The sequence below is a fragment of the Tursiops truncatus genome, chromosome 16, assembly GCF_011762595.2.
Source record: "Tursiops truncatus isolate mTurTru1 chromosome 16, mTurTru1.mat.Y, whole genome shotgun sequence".
In the NCBI taxonomy this organism is placed as follows: domain Eukaryota; kingdom Metazoa; phylum Chordata; class Mammalia; order Artiodactyla; family Delphinidae; genus Tursiops; species Tursiops truncatus.
The window spans coordinates 7015639-7033394 of record NC_047049.1 but is presented as its reverse complement, the minus strand read 5'-3'; the positions used below and the strand labels follow the sequence as shown (position 1 = coordinate 7033394).

Genomic DNA, 17756 nt, shown 5'->3' with positions numbered 1-17756 from the left:
AAGTCAAGTTAAACTAAGGCCCTAATCCAGTGTGAGTGGGGGCCCTCCTAAAAAGGGGAAATGTAGACAGAGATGTGGACAGAAGACTGCATGAAGGCACAGGGAGAAGACGGCCATCTACAAACCAAGAAGAGAAACCTGGAATAGAGCCTTCCCTCCCAGCTCTCAAAAGAAACCAAGCCTGACACCTTGGTCTCAAGATTTCTGCCCTCCAGAACTGTGTGACAGTATATTTCTGTGGTTTAAACCACCCAGTTGGTGGTGCTTTGTTATGAAGCCCTAGCAAACCATGTCACGCCTACTGATGATATTGGGGTGGCCACTCCCAGAAACCCCTCTGGGATCCTGCACCAATGATGCCTAGGGAAGCTCAGGACCGCCTTGGAGGGAAGCCTGGTTGTGGAGAAGAGGCGGCCTCTGCGGGGTGTGATTCGTCATGGGTCCTGGCTTTATCATGGAGCGCCAACTCAAACCACACCCAGCCATGCGCCCCAAAACGCAACAAATACGGACATGCCCATGGCTGTACCCCAGGGGCTGCTCTGCCAGGCACTGGGGCCTGGCTGCAGGGGGGAAGGAAGGGGCTATGGGCCCAACACCAACCCCCTTAACTCTTGAGGAGTGGCCTCCCGTGAGACAGAGAGACCTGTGTTTTCAAGGGAGAGACACAAAGAAAACTGTCCCAATCGTACTTTGCTTTAAACTGTGTTCTGCTCCCCAAACCCAAAGATTGCTCTGGACACACTGCCACTGTGTCCTCTGTGTTAGCAAAGGGTAGATGTCTCTATCCTGATGCCAGGGGTGGGGAGAAGGGTGGTCCCACACTGCCCTGTCCCTTCTCCTTGGTCAGGCACCGGCAGACCATGCTTCCGAGGAGGCGGGAATCTGCCCAGGAATCCGCACGGCCCCTCGGGATGCCAGCAAGAAGGTAACTAGGCTGTGCCTTGAACACCAGGGTCTGAGGGATAACAGTCTAGCGTGAAGCTCCATTAGGGATCTGAATGCCATCCACAGTGACAAGATGTGTTTCTCCTTCAGAGTCGGGGATCCTGGACTCAGGCTGGACATTGTGACTCTAATGGCCTCTGTTAAAACTGTGTTGGGGCAGCCTGTACCTCTCCACGCTTCCTAAGGTCCTGGGAAGTTCTGAACAGAAGTCTTTTCTGACTATATGAACACACACAACCCAGCATGCAGTCGAGAGGATGCCCTGTCCGTGGGGCAGGGGCGCTGGCCAGGGAGCCCTTCATGCTACACAGGCTCAGCAGCACGAGGAACCGAGGACCCAGCCCAGGACATGATACTGCACAGGACTCCCACGAAGGCAGCACGGACACGCCTCTGTGGCCCATCCAGCTCCCGCAGGGGGTACCCAGACCCAGAACCCCGGTGACATGTCAGTTCTGCACAGCACCCCACTGTGGCATAGGGGCACCCAGGGAACAGTGGGGAGGGGGTGTGAGCTGCCAGGGGTCCATGGAGGATTTCAGAGCCACGACTTTCCTAAGAGGCCTACGACTGGCCCCCTCTCTGCTTGGGGCAGATTCCATCCTTGCTATGGAAGCCAGAAAAAGAATCAACACACATGGCCCCCAGCAATCCCCACCTCCTTGTATCTGTGTCCTGTGTACTCTCAGTTTCTAACAAACAGATCTGATAATAACAACAGGCAGGTGGGGTGGGGGGCATTGCTGAGACACTGCCATCTTGGGCATCGCCCCCCACCCTGGGTCCAGCTGCCATCTTGTGGCTGCTTCGTGGAGGGGCCCAAAGAACCGAGGAGCCAAATCCCACCAACAACCAGCTACGTGGCCTCCTCCAGTTGTGCCCTCAGGGGCGGTGTCAACTCAGGCTGACACCCTGACGGCAATATGAGAGACCCCGGCCAGGGCACCGAGCTGAGCTGTGTTGGGTTCCTGACCCTAGGAAACTCTGAGGTATGGTTTTGCTGTCCTAAGACTCTAAGTTTTCAGGTAGTTTGTCACACAGTAATAGACAACCCAGTCTAATAAATTTACCGTGGTCACCGATATGGTCAGTTCAACAGGAAAGACAAAAACGGTGATACATTTGTACTGCAGTGGTGCCAAGCTTCTATTACCTACAGGACAGAGAATGCTAACAGAAAGCCATCTAAATGCTGTAAATCCTCAGCGGCCCACGCTGACACGAGGTGTGTCTGTGATGTACCCAGCTCTGCAAACTCTGGGGCAAACTCCATTCTCCGCAGCTCAACCGTGCCCACTGGAGAACGGAAAGTCTGCTGTGATCTTCACTTACCCCAGATGCTTCAATAAATTCCAGGGCTGTGCTCAGTGCGCACAGAGTTAACTAGGGCACCTTGGGATCTCCACTCCAACTCATGCACACCCATAAATACGGGACATTAACAAGCTCTATCCAAGACGGGGCCCCACATTAAGAATGTAGCCTTCGTGTTCACTTCGGCAGCACATTTACTAAAATTGGAAGGATACAGAGAAGATTAGCATGGCCCCTGTGCGAGGATGACACACAAATTCGTGAAGCGTTCTATATATATATTTTTTTGTTTGTTTGTTTGTTTGTTTGTTTTGCGGTATGCGAGCCTCTCACTGTTGTGGCCTCTCCCGCTGCGGAGCACAGGCTCCGGACGCGCAGGCTCAGCGGCCATGGCTCACGGGCCCAGCCGCTCCGCGGCATGTGGGATCTTCCCGGACCGGGGCACAAACCCGCGTCCCCTGCATCGGCAGGCGGACTCTCAACCACTGCGCCACCAGGGAAGCCCGTGTTCCATATTTTTAAAAATAAAACTATTTATCTGGATCAAGTCAAATAATAAAGAGAAAAAAAAGAAAAAAAAAGGAATGCAGCCTTCAAGGCCACCCTCTGCATGGGAATGCACTGGATAAACAGGCCCTCTTGCTTTCTTGTTCTTAAAAGTCCTTGAACTGCAACTACTATTTAAGTTGAGCTATCCAAATCAGACGAAAAAGGAGGCAGGTAACATGAAAGGCAGTCGGCAAAGAGTTTCAGAGTTTCCCGCCATGTGAAAGGGCAGAGGGGAGCTTAGATACCAGCAAGCCTGCCCGGAATCCAAGGGGCAGAAAAGGCATGGGGTGTAACACAAGCGCGCCCGCGGGCACAGACACACGGCCACACAGGCTCGTGGGGCCCGTGGCGGTTTCTTGGAACCATGGCATCTCTGGAACATTCTGCCTCCCTCACAGATAGACAGCCCGAGACTCAACTCCTAGCTTGTGTTTCTGCTCACCCCCTATAACTCCCAGGTCACCCCAGCTGCTCTACAGAGGCATTATTGGTGCAAAATTCCGGAAGCCCAGCAGCCGGCTGCAGGCACGCCAGCCAGGTAGAAAGCAGGCCTGCGTCGTGTTTAGCCACACCCCCAGTCCTGAAGCACATCTAACACGCCCTGCCCCTTCCCGGGGGAGCCCCCAGACCTGAAAGAGGAAGCAGCCCCATAAGGAAGCCAAGACACAGATGAGCCAAACAGAGAAAGGAAAGCTGGTCGGTAAACTCGCCAAAGTCCAGAGGGAAAGGGACCCAGCCCTCAGCAGGGCTCCTCGGAGAAGTGGGGCTGGGACCACGCGGGGGGGCCTCCCACTGTATCATTTTCACTGCCACGTGTTAGTTTAACAGCAGCTACACTCGCAGAGCGCCTGATGCGTGGCAGGTACGGCTCCGAGTGCTCACGCAACATGCACACCAACAGCCCGAAAACACGGTCTGCTGCACTGAATTCAACAACTAAGGCATCTACACCGTGGAGAACACGCCCCGCACAATTACTCATCTCGGTGGTGACCACACCTGCTCTGGGCGAGGCTTCCAGCAAGTCCCCAACCTCCCAGGTGCTCACAGGAGACAAAGGTGCAACCCTCACCCCGGGCCACTTTCACAAGAGTGAGCCCAGAGGAAGCCCAAACCCTTTCAGACAAAGTCACAACCCAGGGCTGCAAGAAGTCAGGGACCATGGCTCAAAACTCCTTCTCTCCCGGCTCTACTCTCTATGTCAGTTTTGTGTAAAGGCCAAAATACCGACACCGCCTTCCTGCCTCCGGAACAGATCCAGCCTCCGGTCAGATGGTGGTCTGCTATCTTGGACGAGGGGTGTCAGCTACAGAAACCTCCATGGGCCTGGGTCCCCCAGCTTGATCCCTGCCAACCCCGCCACAGGGAATGGATTGTCCAGGTCACACAGGTGAGGTGTACCTACTGGGGACCTGCCTCCCAGCCACATTGTGGCCCCTGAAGTTTGATGAGCTGTGATCACGGCACAGACCCTGATACAAAGCCTGAAGACTCTGGAAGCCTCCCTCACAGGGACGTTTTGGGTCCTTCACTGCATTTTTGGTTGGTGAGTCTCCATTACACCCTTTGGTGGAAGCCACTGCTGCCCTCTGTGGATCTGCCAGGCTCTGTGGGATCCAGGGTGGGCTCAGCTACCCGCAGCAGGTCGGGGACAGAAGAGAGAGGGGCTGAAACAGGAGGCGGAGTGTTCTTATTCTCAGAGGGGAACTCACCAAGGGTTAAATGGATTTTTAGAAAACAAAACTTATGAAAATGGCCTCAATACAATTTGATGAGGTCAGCGAGTAGAGAGGCCTAATGACACTTGTAAGAAAAAACATCTGTCGGTGTCGAAAGGTCGGCAGGAAGTGAGTGGGATTGATGTGGCTCTGATTGGCCAGACCAACACTCCTAGAAAGAGAGGCACATGGCTTAACTTAGCCCAGAGGAACAAAAAGGCCCTTTCAATTGTCCTCTGACCAGCCCCGCCCCCCTCGAAACAAGAGGCCAACCCCCGAGCTCTGAAATCCATCCAGGACCCTGGCTGGCAATTAGCTCTTTGTTCACTCGCTCATCGGCCACCGAGGCCAAAATATTCCTGAAGAAGCAGGAATCTTTAGAGAACGACGCTCTTACAAAACCCCCAGTTCTACTTTTCGGTTAGAAAACAACGTGGGTCAGTTGAATGGCAAATGTTTCAATAAATCCATCATCGCAAAAACAAAAACAAGAGGTTTCTTTGGAAAAACAGGAAGTCTTGGTACATAACATGTCTTAAAATAGGGCCAAGCTCATTTGTTGACAAAACCCCAGCCTCCAAAGCCTCTTGGTCTGATCTGTCCAGATCCAACATACCCCCAATTCCTCCTCAGGACCCCGTCCTGTTCCCTCGGGTGACAGGCTGGCCTGGCCTTTGTTGCTCTGACACAGGGCACACAGGGCCGCCGGCCGGCCCGCTTCCTGTCCCCAGGCTCCGAGGAGGGTCTCGGGAGGAGCCGGTCGCCGGCCAGGCCGCTTGCAGGAACCAGGCCTGGTGCTCTTCATGAATTGAGGGCCCGTTTCAGGCTTCTCATCGGAATCACATAAAACGTGGAGGCTTTCTGGAATTAGCGTTCTGTTAATCCTTTATAGTCAGTTACAGAGCTGGGTTCCACAGAAGCCCTGACTGTTGGGCAGAAACTCCCGGGTTATTACCCAAACTTAACCCCTGGGCAGCGGGCAGAGAGGCAAAGCGGGTGCCTGGCTTCATCCACGTCTGAAAGATAGAGCCTCTTTCTTCTTCCAACCAGGCAGAAAAGGAGCCAGGAATTTACCGTTTCCATTCTTCCCAAAGACACCCACTTTAAAGAGTACAGGCACAAGAAAACTTTCAAAGAAACGTACTGAAAGCTTTGCGATTGACAGATACAGCTAACCCTATGCGTAAAATAAAACCCACATTTATACACATACTGCTGTGCCTAGAAGGCCTCTCCCATATGCCAGGCCTTTCCCACTACAGCCAACTCCATTCCTCTCCCACTAATTCCTGCCTTTTCTTTATTAACCACCAAGCACCAGGAGGACTGTACGAACACAGCACGGTGTGAGCACGTACCATAGTTACACCCTTGCTAAAACGCGAAAACACACAATGCATACAGAGAGATCACAGAATCGAGTCAGCCAGATTCTTAGAGACGTCACCACCACCGCCACCCTCCGTGTCCCAAGGTCTGCTGATCTTCTACAACCTTCAAAAATGTTTCTTTGCTGCTAGGGAAAGCAGAAGGTTTCAGCATGTTACAGTTATATAAAACTGTCCGGTACGCTGCATTAAGTAACTTTTCTACATAGTTGCTAACCCAAAGATGATTTTTTTTTTAAGTCCAGGCTTAAGCAGAAAATGCTAGTTGTTTTGGGATTCTGGAGGATTCTGTTGGTTTATGGAGAGGAAAATCGCTGCTGCTCCATGAAGATTAGGAGGCATGCAATCTCATATGAGAACTTAAAATTCAGTCTCGGGGCTTCCCTGGTGGCGCAGTGGTTAAGAATCTGCCTGCCAGTGCAGGGGACACGGGTTCAAGCCCTGGTCCAGGAAGATCCCACATGCCGCAGAGCAACTGAGCCCATGTGCCACAACTACTGAGCCTGTGCTCTAGAGCCTGCGAGCCACAACTACTGAGCCCATGTGCCACAACTACTGAAGGCCACACGCCTAAAGCCCGTGCTCTGCAACAAGAGAAGCCACCACTATGAGAAGCCCGCGCACAGCAACGAAGACCCAGCGCAGCCAAAAAAAAAAAAAAAAATCAGTCTCAGGTATGTGGCCAACCGTAGTGAAAAACGAGGGGAAACAGAGTACATAACTTCGAAAAAATAATGTGATTTACATAAAATTTAGTTTGGACCCAAGACTTGCCACCATGGATCCATCCTGATTCACAGAATCCTGGACCCTAAGACAGTGCCAGCCAACCGTCCTGAGGGCACCGATGCTGGAGGGAACCCTGCGACGGAGGGGACCTCCTCTCTGATGTCCTGCCCTGCCAGCTGGGGAGAGGTTTCCAGGGGTCAGAGAATTTGCCAGCCTCTGGGCCCATCGGCAGCCTGAGAGCTGCAGAACCAGGAAAGGATGCATTTGGGAGCCTGTGTGGGGTCTGACTTTGCTGCACTCCTGGGGGAGACACGTAGGATGAAATGGGGTTCCGGATCCAAACAGGCTTGCCCAGGCCTCACAGGTGAACCACAAGGCTGTCACCCGCCTGAACACGCTCTACTGCCTGGGCTCCACCGACCCTTGGGTCCTTCCTCACCAGGGGCCAAAGGCGGGGAGGCCTCTTCCTCATAACTGAAGAGCTGCTGCACGGCGGCCGCCGCGAACCACTTACCCAAGTCACTCTTGCGGAGTGAACAGTGTGGAGAATCTGAACATATGTGACAGCACGCAGCTGATGCACACAAGCGTTCCACGCAGCCATTTATTTTAGGGCCTCGTGTGCTATTTTTACACTCCACCGAAACACTGCCAAAGGAATCCACAAAGGAACCCGAGTACGCTGGAGCCGCGCTGCCTACTCCGGCTGCTGGCTACTCCTTTTACGAAACGAACCAGCAACGCATGCTATCTGCTGCCTCTCGGAGGCAAAGGTCATAAAATAAGTCACTGGAAATTATTTGAGTTCAAGTACTTTTTTTTTTTTTTTTAAAGAAAAGGTCACAAGTGGCCTTTAAATGGAAATGCAATTTTCTTACTCAGCACCACTGGCTGTGATATTCCATATGTGTGTGTCACAGCCCACCTGCAATACTGGTTCTGAGCAAGGGACCAACTTGAAACTCCCCTGTGGAAAGAAGTGGCCATGTTTAGGGAAAAGGAAAAGTTCTGGAGCCGTGATCTCTGCCTGCAATTATGTGCAGGGCAGTCATGCAGAAGGACTGAATGTATCCTGTGTGGGCAGAACGGTGACCAAGAGGGTGAGGAAGCCAGAAGAGATTTCAGATGGATAAAGAAGTTTCTCACAGTTAAGGAAGGGCTGCCCCTGGATGTGAACCACGCTCCCCTCCCCCAACCCAGGGGGCAGAGTCTAGTCCTAGGAGTGTGGCGCCCAGTCGGGAGACCCCCTTGAGCAATGCGGGCAGGGGTGCGCAAAGGTGAAAGGGGAGGACATTCTGCCTCACACCGGTAGATGTGTCTTCCCTGTTCTAGAACCTTCCGGCCTGCCCCAGAGGTGTGCCCAAGGGCACCCCACGGCCAGCCCCCTACTGGATCCACGTTCCCCGAGGCCCTCGTAATTCTGAACTCTCATGGGATTCCTGTGGAAGCAAACAGCCCTGGTACGTGCCATTTTATTTTCACTCAAAACATCCTTCCTGGGACCATCCCAATAAACTGAGCATACTATTTTCAACTAAGGCCTTGGCATTGTCTAGGAATGTTTTCAGGACTAAGTAAATTGCTAAAGCAAACATCTTATTTTTGTCTCCTAGGACAGCCAAGCAGGGTAAAAATATTTCCTGCCGGGACTTCCAGTGGAACGGCCCCCTCTGGTGGAACCGTCTGACCAGACACTCCATTCAGGGAAAATGCTCTCACTCTGGACGCGGGGTGCAGCGCACCCACTCGTTCCTTGGGGGTGGTTCCTGCTTCCGGTGCCACCCCCAGCAGCCCGGGGAAGGATCCCTCTCCTGCTGGCTCCCAGACCCAAGGCACAGCCAGTGTTTGAAACCGAACACCAATTCTCTTTATGTCTATGGGAGAAGATACACCCCAGTCCTTGCCGGGGTGGCCTGGAACTCAGCCACCTGGTGACAGGGGTGTGGGAGAGGAGAAGACGGTCCACAAAAGCAGAGCAGTGAGGCCCGACACCCCCAGCCAGTAGCAGTGGTGAGCTGGCAGCGCAGGAGGAGCTGAGGCCGGCACACCTGGGCTCCACGCACACCGCAGCGGGTCCTGGGCCCCTCGTGGCCACTGCAGCTGTTAGAAGCGTCACCAGGAGCAGAGCTGGACCAGCCTCCACAAGTTCCTGGTGCTGTTCTCGGCGCTCTGCACGCATTAACTCCTTCTTCCCAACAGTCTCAGGAAATACGTTATGAGCATTATCTAAAATGACGAAGTTGAGGCCCAGAGCAGAGAACAGCTTTGCTCAAGAGCCACAGCTAGTGGGAACGGTGGACCCGGGGCCCAGTCAGGCTCTAGCCACACACACAGGCCTCTGTGGCCCAACATGGGCAGAACCCAGACAGAACAATGAGCAGGTTATCCCATCATTCTCCTCCTTGGGAAGAGATCAGGAAAGCTGACCACGTGTCACTCCGAGCACATCTTTATTTCTGACGTGGAACTAGGGTGGAGGATTGCTCAAGTGGGTAGAAACATGGTGCCTAAGAAATTCATGTGACTTGCCAGTCAGTAAGCCACGTGCATGGGCGTCACACACGCGTCACACGGCCCATCACGCCCCAATGAGGAGCGAACGTTTGCGCGCAGCCTGGCTCTGGCCACACAAGGAACTAGTAAGAGGCAGTGAGCGCACCCAACACGGCAGCTCCCTGGGCAGCCCTCAAAAGGAATCCTTTCTCACGGAGGCGACCCTGTTAAGTTCCTCTCAACACACACAAAACTGGGGTAAAAATCTAGGCCCTTAGCTCCCCCCACCAGTAGTAAAAATTAATTGCCGCATAAAATTGCTGATTCCTACCAAATGAAGCTCTACGATTCATCAACTCCTGGATGGCACAAACTCAATAGTGGTTTAACTACATCACCTGAGTTATTGCTGCGTTTTGTATCAGTGACAGCTTTACTGGGAATGAAAGTTTTGCAAATTCATTCACGTAGGACAAACTTCCAAAGTAAACAAAGGCACTAAGCAGACACAGCCCCCCTGCAGCTGTGTCACACAGATTCTCGAAGCCAGAGGGTGTCTGGAAGGACAGTTTTCCCAGCACAGGCTTGGGGTGGGAACCCAGGGTGTGCGCCTGCACCAGGACCATGCCCCACCCACTCCCAGGGGTGCTGCCCTCTGGCACCCTGAACCCTCAGCACCCTGACGTTGAGAACCCAGCGTAATATTTCATTACCCAACTCCACCTAACTGTAGGAACCCAGGTATTTAGAATGCATGGACATAAACCATTGCCGATCGCTTTTTTATTTTCAGCAGGGGCAATAAAACTATAAATAGCTTATATGGTGCAGCAGACCATCAGATGCAAACCAATGCTGCGAAAACCAAATGGTAGCAACACCAGGCTCTTCCTTGTTCCAGGTTCAGTTACTTCCTGGGGGTCCAGGTATACCCACTACTTTGTGGGTTATTATTACTGCCTTTCTCGCCTAGTCCCACACTTGTTGGACCACAATGGGTTGGTCTTCTAATTTGAATCGGACCAGACACAAACAGGTAAATTACTTTCCAGTTTCCACAATCAGTGGAACATGCAAGCACTTCTTCCAAACTCCTCAAAGTGAGGCCTTTGGAGGAAAAACAACTTTGGGGTCATGCTTGGGGGAAGAGGGTTCTCAAGGAGAACACTGTAAGAGTCACTGATCCTTCTTCAAAGAGCTTGAAAGCTCTCACTCTCAAGAGAGAAGCACCCCAAATTAAATTCAAAAATTTAAGTTACATTAAAAAACACCAGTGTCGGGACTTCCCTGGTGGCGCAGTGGTTAAGAATCCGCCTGCCAATGCAGGGGGATACGGGTTTGAGCTCTGGTCCAGGAAGATCCCACATGCCGCGGAGCAACTAAGCCCGCGAGCCACAACTACTGAGCCCAACACGCTGCAACGACTGAAGCCCGCGCGCCTAGAGCCCGTGCTCCGCAACAAGAGAAGCCGCCGCAATGAAAAGCCCGCACACCGCAGCGAGAAGAGTAGCCCCCAGCTCACCGCAACTAGAGAAAGCCCACGCGCAGCAACAAAGGTCCAATGCAGCCAAAACTAACTAACTAACAAAAAAACCCACCAGTGTCACAACCCACTGAATAAGCAGGCTTTGTTTCATCTCTGTCTATATTCACAATGGAGGCTCTGAATCCATTTTTAGAATCTTATTCTTAAGGAGACCGTGAAACAAGAAAGCAGAGGCTGGGGGCTTCCCTGGTGGCACAGTGGTTAAGAATCCACCTGCCAATGCAGGGGACACGGTTCAAGGCCTGGTCGGGAGGCTCCCACATGCCGCAGAGCATCTAAGCCCGTGCGCCACAACTACTGAGCCTGCGTTCTAGAGCCCGCGAGCCACAACTACTGAAGCCCGTGCGCCTAGAGCCCATGCTCCGCAACAAGAGAAGCCACCGCAATGAGAAGCCCGCGCACCTCAGCAAAGAGCAGCCCCCGCTCGCCGCAACTAGAGAAAGCCCACGTGCAGCAACGAAGACCCAACACAGCAAAAAATAATAAAGTTTTTTTTTTTAAAAAAAAAAGCAGAGGCTGGTTTCCCCAAAAATCAGAGAAGTTATTAGTATCCAAGCTGTTGATTTTTCCCTTTTCTGGCGGCTCCAATCTGTCCCTTTGCCACTCTCAACCCCTCCTTGCCCATGTAGTGAGGAAGCTGGGATGCAGCCCGGGTTTGCGGTCAAGGTCACAGGAAGAAGAAAAGAATGAAAACTTTCTGGTTCAGTCACTTGGCTCAAAGCTGGTTTTGTTCTTTTCTTCTTTCTTGGCCAAGTTTTGCGTATTTAGGGTATTACTTTCAAAAGCTTCCCTACCTCACTGGTTTTACCACTGAGCAGAGGATATTCTCTAGCGATTATCCTCCAGTCCAACACCCCCCAAAGGTAACCACAACTGTTTCATGTGCAACAGGAAATGCTCCGAGGACGTGAAGGTACCTCGGAGCAGTGACGGAATGTTCGCCACCAGAAATACATTGAGCTGTCCCCGGTGTCATGGGCGGGGAGCCGCTCGCTACATAAACTGTGGATCAATCAGGAGGCGGCTTCACAGAACACCCAGGGATCTCACCGATTCAGCGGCTGGCAGGGGAAACCGGGTCTCACGTTAACACAAACAAAATGCACATGAAAAGCCACTCTCCCTGCCAAGAGCTCCAATCTGGAATGTTCTCTGACCCTGGTGTCTGATCCTTCTAGGAAGGCCAAGCCATCATCAGAACCCACATGGAAACCCTGCAGCTGTGGGACTCTGCTGAGCTCACAGCTCCGCAGGGCCTGCTGCCCCGAGGATGGTTCGCTGGGGGGGCAGTTCAGATTTTCACACTTCTCTGTGGGCATAACCACACTGTTTTCAAAGTTAAAAACAATCCAAGGGAGAGTCCACATTTTAATTCAACTCATACCTGGCTGTCAAGTAACTTCAGCAAAAATACAAGAAGGAACCACTGCCACGAGGCTACAGGTCTCACCGCGGTTTTCCGGAAGCCCCCAGGGGGAGATTCAGGCCAGAGGAGCTGAACAACGGAGGTGGCTTGGATCCGGTTAAAGGATGCCACATCCATGCCCCTGGGCAACCAGCTGCCGGGGTTTTAATTCTGTGGGTCCTGAGCTGTGAACTAAGTGGGGGCCCAGAGGAAACGGGGAGCAAAGGTAGACGAGGCTCGCACGGCAGTACACCTGCTGGCTCCGTGGGCAGCCCCAGTGGAGGTGAAATCCCCTGAGGCTTAGGACTCAAGGTAACATTCATTCAGCCTCCATTTGAAGAAGGGGAGGTCCTTTTCCTCCTCTATATTTGGTCCTGCTGGGCTTGCTGAGTAAGGCTGTCAGAAAAGCCTCATCAGCCACCTGACTCCGAGCTCCCTCTAACATCCAGGCTGACAGAGGCACGTCAGAGCCCCGAGCCTGCACTGCAGCCTGCGTTAACACGCAGCGGCCGGGCACAGCTGGCCGCCCCTCTACCAAGCGACGAGCCAAGACCCCACCCGAGCAGAGCACCACCAGGGCCAGCACGACAGTCTGCAGAACCTCACGTCAGAATGTTCTCTGCCCTGTCAGTTGCTACCAGGTGCACACATGGTGCTGGATGGTGTCGGGTAGACAGGATGAGGAAGCAGGGCACCCTGCCCTTGGGGTGCAGTTCAAGGGGGAGGGAGATACGGGAAAGGGCCCTAGAAAGTGTGGTGATGCTGCTACGCATGTGGGTGTGGGGGACTGGAGGGGCTGGGGAGGCGGCCTGGGGACAGGCAAGAAACGTGGGCGACCTCTGGGTGGCACCTCTTCTGTCCACGACTGGAGGTCTGAATGATGGAGGAGGGTGAGTCCTGAGCACAGGGAGGAGAGAAGCCTGACTCTCGCCACTTACTGGCGAGCTGTGTGACCCTGTCTCCTGAGCCAACCACTCCTTGGTTCCTTACGCATCAAAGGAACAACCTCTCCGGGATTTCAACAACGTGACAAGGAAGGGTCTGATATACTGTAGTGGCCTGCAGTAACACCTCACTTAGGCCTCAGGGTGACCTGAGGGGATTCCAGAAGCTTCCAGAAGAGACCACTCTGTGCCTGTGAACAATGTCCATGGTCAGTAAGCAGTGACTGGCCTCTACCTCCCTGGACAGTCTTTCGGACTCCATGGAAAGTCAGTGGTGAACTGAACATCAGCAAGGCCATTAAACTCCTGGAAGTCCTCGTACCCAGGCGGTGGCGAGGTCAGACCCAGTCCACGCCGAGGTCTGAGGGACAGCATTTTGTACCCAAGTACACCAACTCCATGGGGCAGCTCATCACCTGCTGGCAAAGTTTTACCTTTAAAGCATTCTTCATTTAAAAAGTACACAAGAGGGCTTCCCTGGTGGCGCACTGGTTGAGAGTCCGCCTGCCGATGCAGGGGACACGGGTTCGTGCCCCGGTCCGGGAAGATCCCACATGCCATGGAGCGGCTGGGCCCGTGAGCCATGGCCGCTGAGCCTGCGCGTCCAGAGCCTGTGCTCCACAACGGGAGAGGCCACAACAGTGAGAGGCCCGCATACCGCGAAAAAAAAAAAAAGGTACACAAGAAATGGTTCCCACACAACCCATAACCCAGTCTACTCCTGAGAAAACCATCAGACAAACCACAACAGAAGGACAACTCCACAAAATACACAACCACACGCCTCAAAACTGCCACGGTCATCAAGAATAAGCAAGGTCTGAGACACGGTCACAGCCAAGAGGGGCTGAAGGAGCCACGATGACTAAATGCCAGGTGGTGTCCTGGATGGGGCCCGCCCTGGGACAGAAGAAAGACGTCAGGTAATCTGGATAAAGGTCGGACCTCAGTGAGTAACATATCAATATTGGCTCATTAATTGCAACAAATGCACCATACTAACGTGAAGTGTTAGGAATAGGGAAATGGTGTGGGGTAAGTGGGAACTCTATGCCATCCCCCAACTTTTCTGTACATCTAAAAGCGTTCTAAAAAACAATGTTCGTTTAAAAAGGAAAAAAACTGCTTCCATATGTGTCTCGAATTTCTCACCATCTCAACACTTGCCCCGTGTTGTAGCCACCAAAATACGATGCATGTGTCCTAAAACACGGAGCGGACTTTGGGCAGGGGCACCGCTTGCCTTCCCCGTCCCGGGTCACCTTGGCCTCACCTCGGAAGCCACCAAGTGCAGGGTCAGCCCCCAGGAGCCAGCGAGCTACAGGCCCAATCAGCGTCCGACAGGTGTCTGGTCAGGCCTTACACCGCCCACTCGCTCAGGACCCACACATCAGCGGCGCTGCTACCCTAGCAGGGGGACGCCTGCTACCCCTGACGACCAGGTGCGTCTCACCTCAGCAAAGCAGCAGAAAAGCAAGTGCGGGTAACAGCTGCCGTCAGCCACAAGGTTGCCCCACCAACCCGACAGCAGGTGATCTGGGCCGCTTTATGGCAGAACCAGGGCCCCGCCCCAGTGACCTTCCTGGTGCGCGGAGGACATTTCTGTCTGTCCTGTCCACCAGTGTTCCCTGGGCCCCTGCTGGGCAGAGGGCAAGCACCACAGAATGACTATCCCCAAATTCAGGCATGTGAACTTTCACCTGCATTTACAAAAACCAAAACAACAAGAAAAACCTATGCACAGAGGGAGTAATAGAAACCAAAGGAAACAGTTAATTTGCTCATATAACCGTCCATCCTCCTTCTCTCAAAACAATAAGGTGCTTTAAGGGTGCGAAGAAAATGTTACGTACATTTTAAATAACTAAGGTTTAGTGATCAATGAAAATGAGAACTTTCCTCCTAAAAGATAGGCTATAAGCTTCAATGGCGCACGAAGCGCAGTACGAAGTAAGCGTCAGAGGGTCCCACGCTCATCTCTAGATGGTGCCGGGAATGCCCAGCGTCCTGGACCACGGAGGGCGGGCTCCCATGGCTCGAGGGCCCTGGCCCCATAGCTATACTGGCTCCTCAGATTGGCTGGAGGAGCTGTACTGGGTGCCCCCAGCCACCACCCTCCCCCCGCACGCACACACACAAAGAAGGGGACCTGAGCCATTGCTCTCGGGCCCCGAGGGCCCAGGCCCTGCAGGAGGAGGAAGTCTGGGCCTAGCCAGGTTTCGGGGAGGTGTTCACATCACCAAGTCCCTCGCCGCTTGGAGGCCAGGCTCCCTTGGCCCACAAGGGAGCCCCCGGGCCTGCACCTCTCTGTGACCCCAGTTCCCCCTCAGCAAACACACCAGGCCCGTCTCTCTCTGCACGAGGCTCGGGTTTCCTCTGGACTCCACTGCTTGACGCTGGATGAGGCATTTCATCTCTCTGCTCCCCAAGAATGAAATGGAGCGATGCCCATGAAGGGCCTGGGCAGAGCGGGTGCCCACCAGCCTCCCCGCAAACAGATGCAAGGGCGGTCCCTTCCACTCAACTGTCCCATGACCGAGGCTCCCTGGTCCCCTGCTCTGTCACCAAGGGGTGGCCTCCCTTGCGAGTTGGGGCCCTTCTGCTGGCAACACCAGCACCGCAGACCAACGACATCACAGTTTTGTAAGGTTTTAAATTCCAAAATCAGAATAAGTCTCATCTACAAAACATCAACAACAATGAGTTTCACTCAGCACGTACTTGCTCAAAGTTTCCGTGAAGGCAATTCTATTTTCCAGTATTAAATTCCTAAGCTACGACACGGTCACTGCTGTTTGTTTTGCTATTTAATGAGGAAATGGAGCCTTTTGCCAACTAAACCTCCTTTTAAACGGAGACTTTCACAGAGAATATTTTGGTTGCCTGCTCCCCTGATACCCACACACCCCCCTCCAGAAGTTGAACAGAAACCAAAGATGTGTAATTATTTCCTTTACTGCATTATTAAAAATAGACAAAAACAAAATAAAACACAAAACACCCTGAGGAATTGAGTGCTATAGAAAGATAAAAAGTTACCCTCTCTAAATGAACTATGGACATTTACTTAAGAATAATGTATCAATATTGGTCCATTAATTGTAACAAACATAGCACACCAATGTCAGGTATTAATGATCCGGAAAACTGGGTGCAGGGCATATGGGAAATCTTTGTATTATCTTCTCAATTTTTCTGTAAATCTAAAACTTTAAAAAATATCAAGGTCAAATAGACTTAAAAACATTGCAATCAAAGGAAAAACAAGTTACCCGCTCTTCCTGACACTGCATTCCTGTAAAGAGGAATCCTACATTGGCAGCGATCACCTGCTTCCACCCCTCCTGAGCACACTCACTCTGTGTGTTAAAGCAATGTTCCATCAGCATCCAGATGCTTCTGTGGGCTGTGTGTGTGTGTGTGTGTGTGTGTGTGTGTGTGTGTGTGTGTGTGTTGGGGGTTGGCAGGGGGATAAGGCAGCAACAGGACGACAGCAAGCAGGCTGGCAGAGCCCAGGTGAGGGGGAAGGGGTGTCCGCAAACCTGAGAGCTTGCAGGAGGCTGACAGACAGTCCCTGGCGTCGGACTAGAGGGGCCAACTAGGGATTCAGGGGGATGAAGGGGAAAACTAGGAAATAAATGCAGAACGCCACTGATGGAGGAAGTGGCAAAGCCCACTAACAAATGGGTCATTTGTGTAGTAAGCATATGAGCCAATGTGGAGCAGGAAATTAATCCAACATGCTGAAGACTTGCATTTCAATTCTTGGAACAAGGGACCCGCCCACCCCAAAAGTGAAGTAAGACCAGAAAGATGGCAGTAAAAACTTAACAAGACGCAAATTAAAACAGAGCTAATGGAGATGACAGCCAGCCAAGGAGCCAGAGAAAGGACTGGTCGGCCAGGTTTTTAAGAGTCTTTCAGAGAAGCCAGGCTGACTAGAGCCATGAGGAAAATAACGGCAAAATAAAATCCTTAGCAGATCAGACAATAAATCTCTGAAACCAGAGTGAACAGTCCAATATTTTTCCAATAATGTTTCCTTTAACGATAAAACGATCAGCAAAAATCAACTTCCCAGATACCCAGAAATGGACACGGCACTGCCAAACGCTTCCCAAAACAGATCCCACACCTTTGCAAAGATGTCCACCCAATGCTGCGACTTCAGAATGAAAGCGGGAAATGGAATCTGGCAACATTTACTGGGGAGAATGAGCCAGAACAGTTGGCTGCGTACAGATGCAGAAGTTGGAGCACTCGGGGCAAGAGAGGAGGTCGGGACAGGCGCCTCCTCTCCAAGCTCTGAGGGCGGCTGGACCGGGACCATTACGCACAACCGCGCTGGGGCCTGGGCACGGGCTTTACGGCCAGGTGCTGAACACGAGGACGGAGCCCATGTCCGGCAAGGAAAGGCACCTGGAGAAGAGTTCAAGAAGAAAAGTAACAGATGCCAGTTCCTGGGTCCGTCCCACACCAGCCTTCCACTCTTCATGGTACGTGGGCAGAGCAGGCCCCCCAATACCACCACCCACCACCCCCTGCCAGGTGGAGCTGCTCATGCCAAGTGACCACCTGGAAGTCTCCAAAGGGACACACAGAGCAGGCACAGAGTGACAGGTCTCTCCCACTGGCCTCGAAGGGCCTGAAAGCTCAAATCAATAAAAAGCCGGTCTCAGAGATTGGTATATTCCCCCTTGATAGATGCCTCATGACCACTTA

The 17756-nt window shown here is 52.7% G+C and overlaps 1 protein-coding gene and 1 non-coding gene across 5 annotated transcripts in view; one reads left to right on the top strand and one right to left on the bottom strand.

The window, feature by feature from the left end:
* Positions 1-17756, bottom strand: part of CTBP2 (C-terminal binding protein 2) — a 163063-nt gene that overhangs the window by 62685 nt on the left and 82622 nt on the right. The gene's annotated exons all lie outside the window — the stretch shown is intronic.
* On the top strand, positions 2436-2542 carry LOC117308605 (U6 spliceosomal RNA). Its single transcript, XR_004522696.1, has one exon. It is a non-coding gene; the product is annotated as a U6 spliceosomal RNA (small nuclear RNA).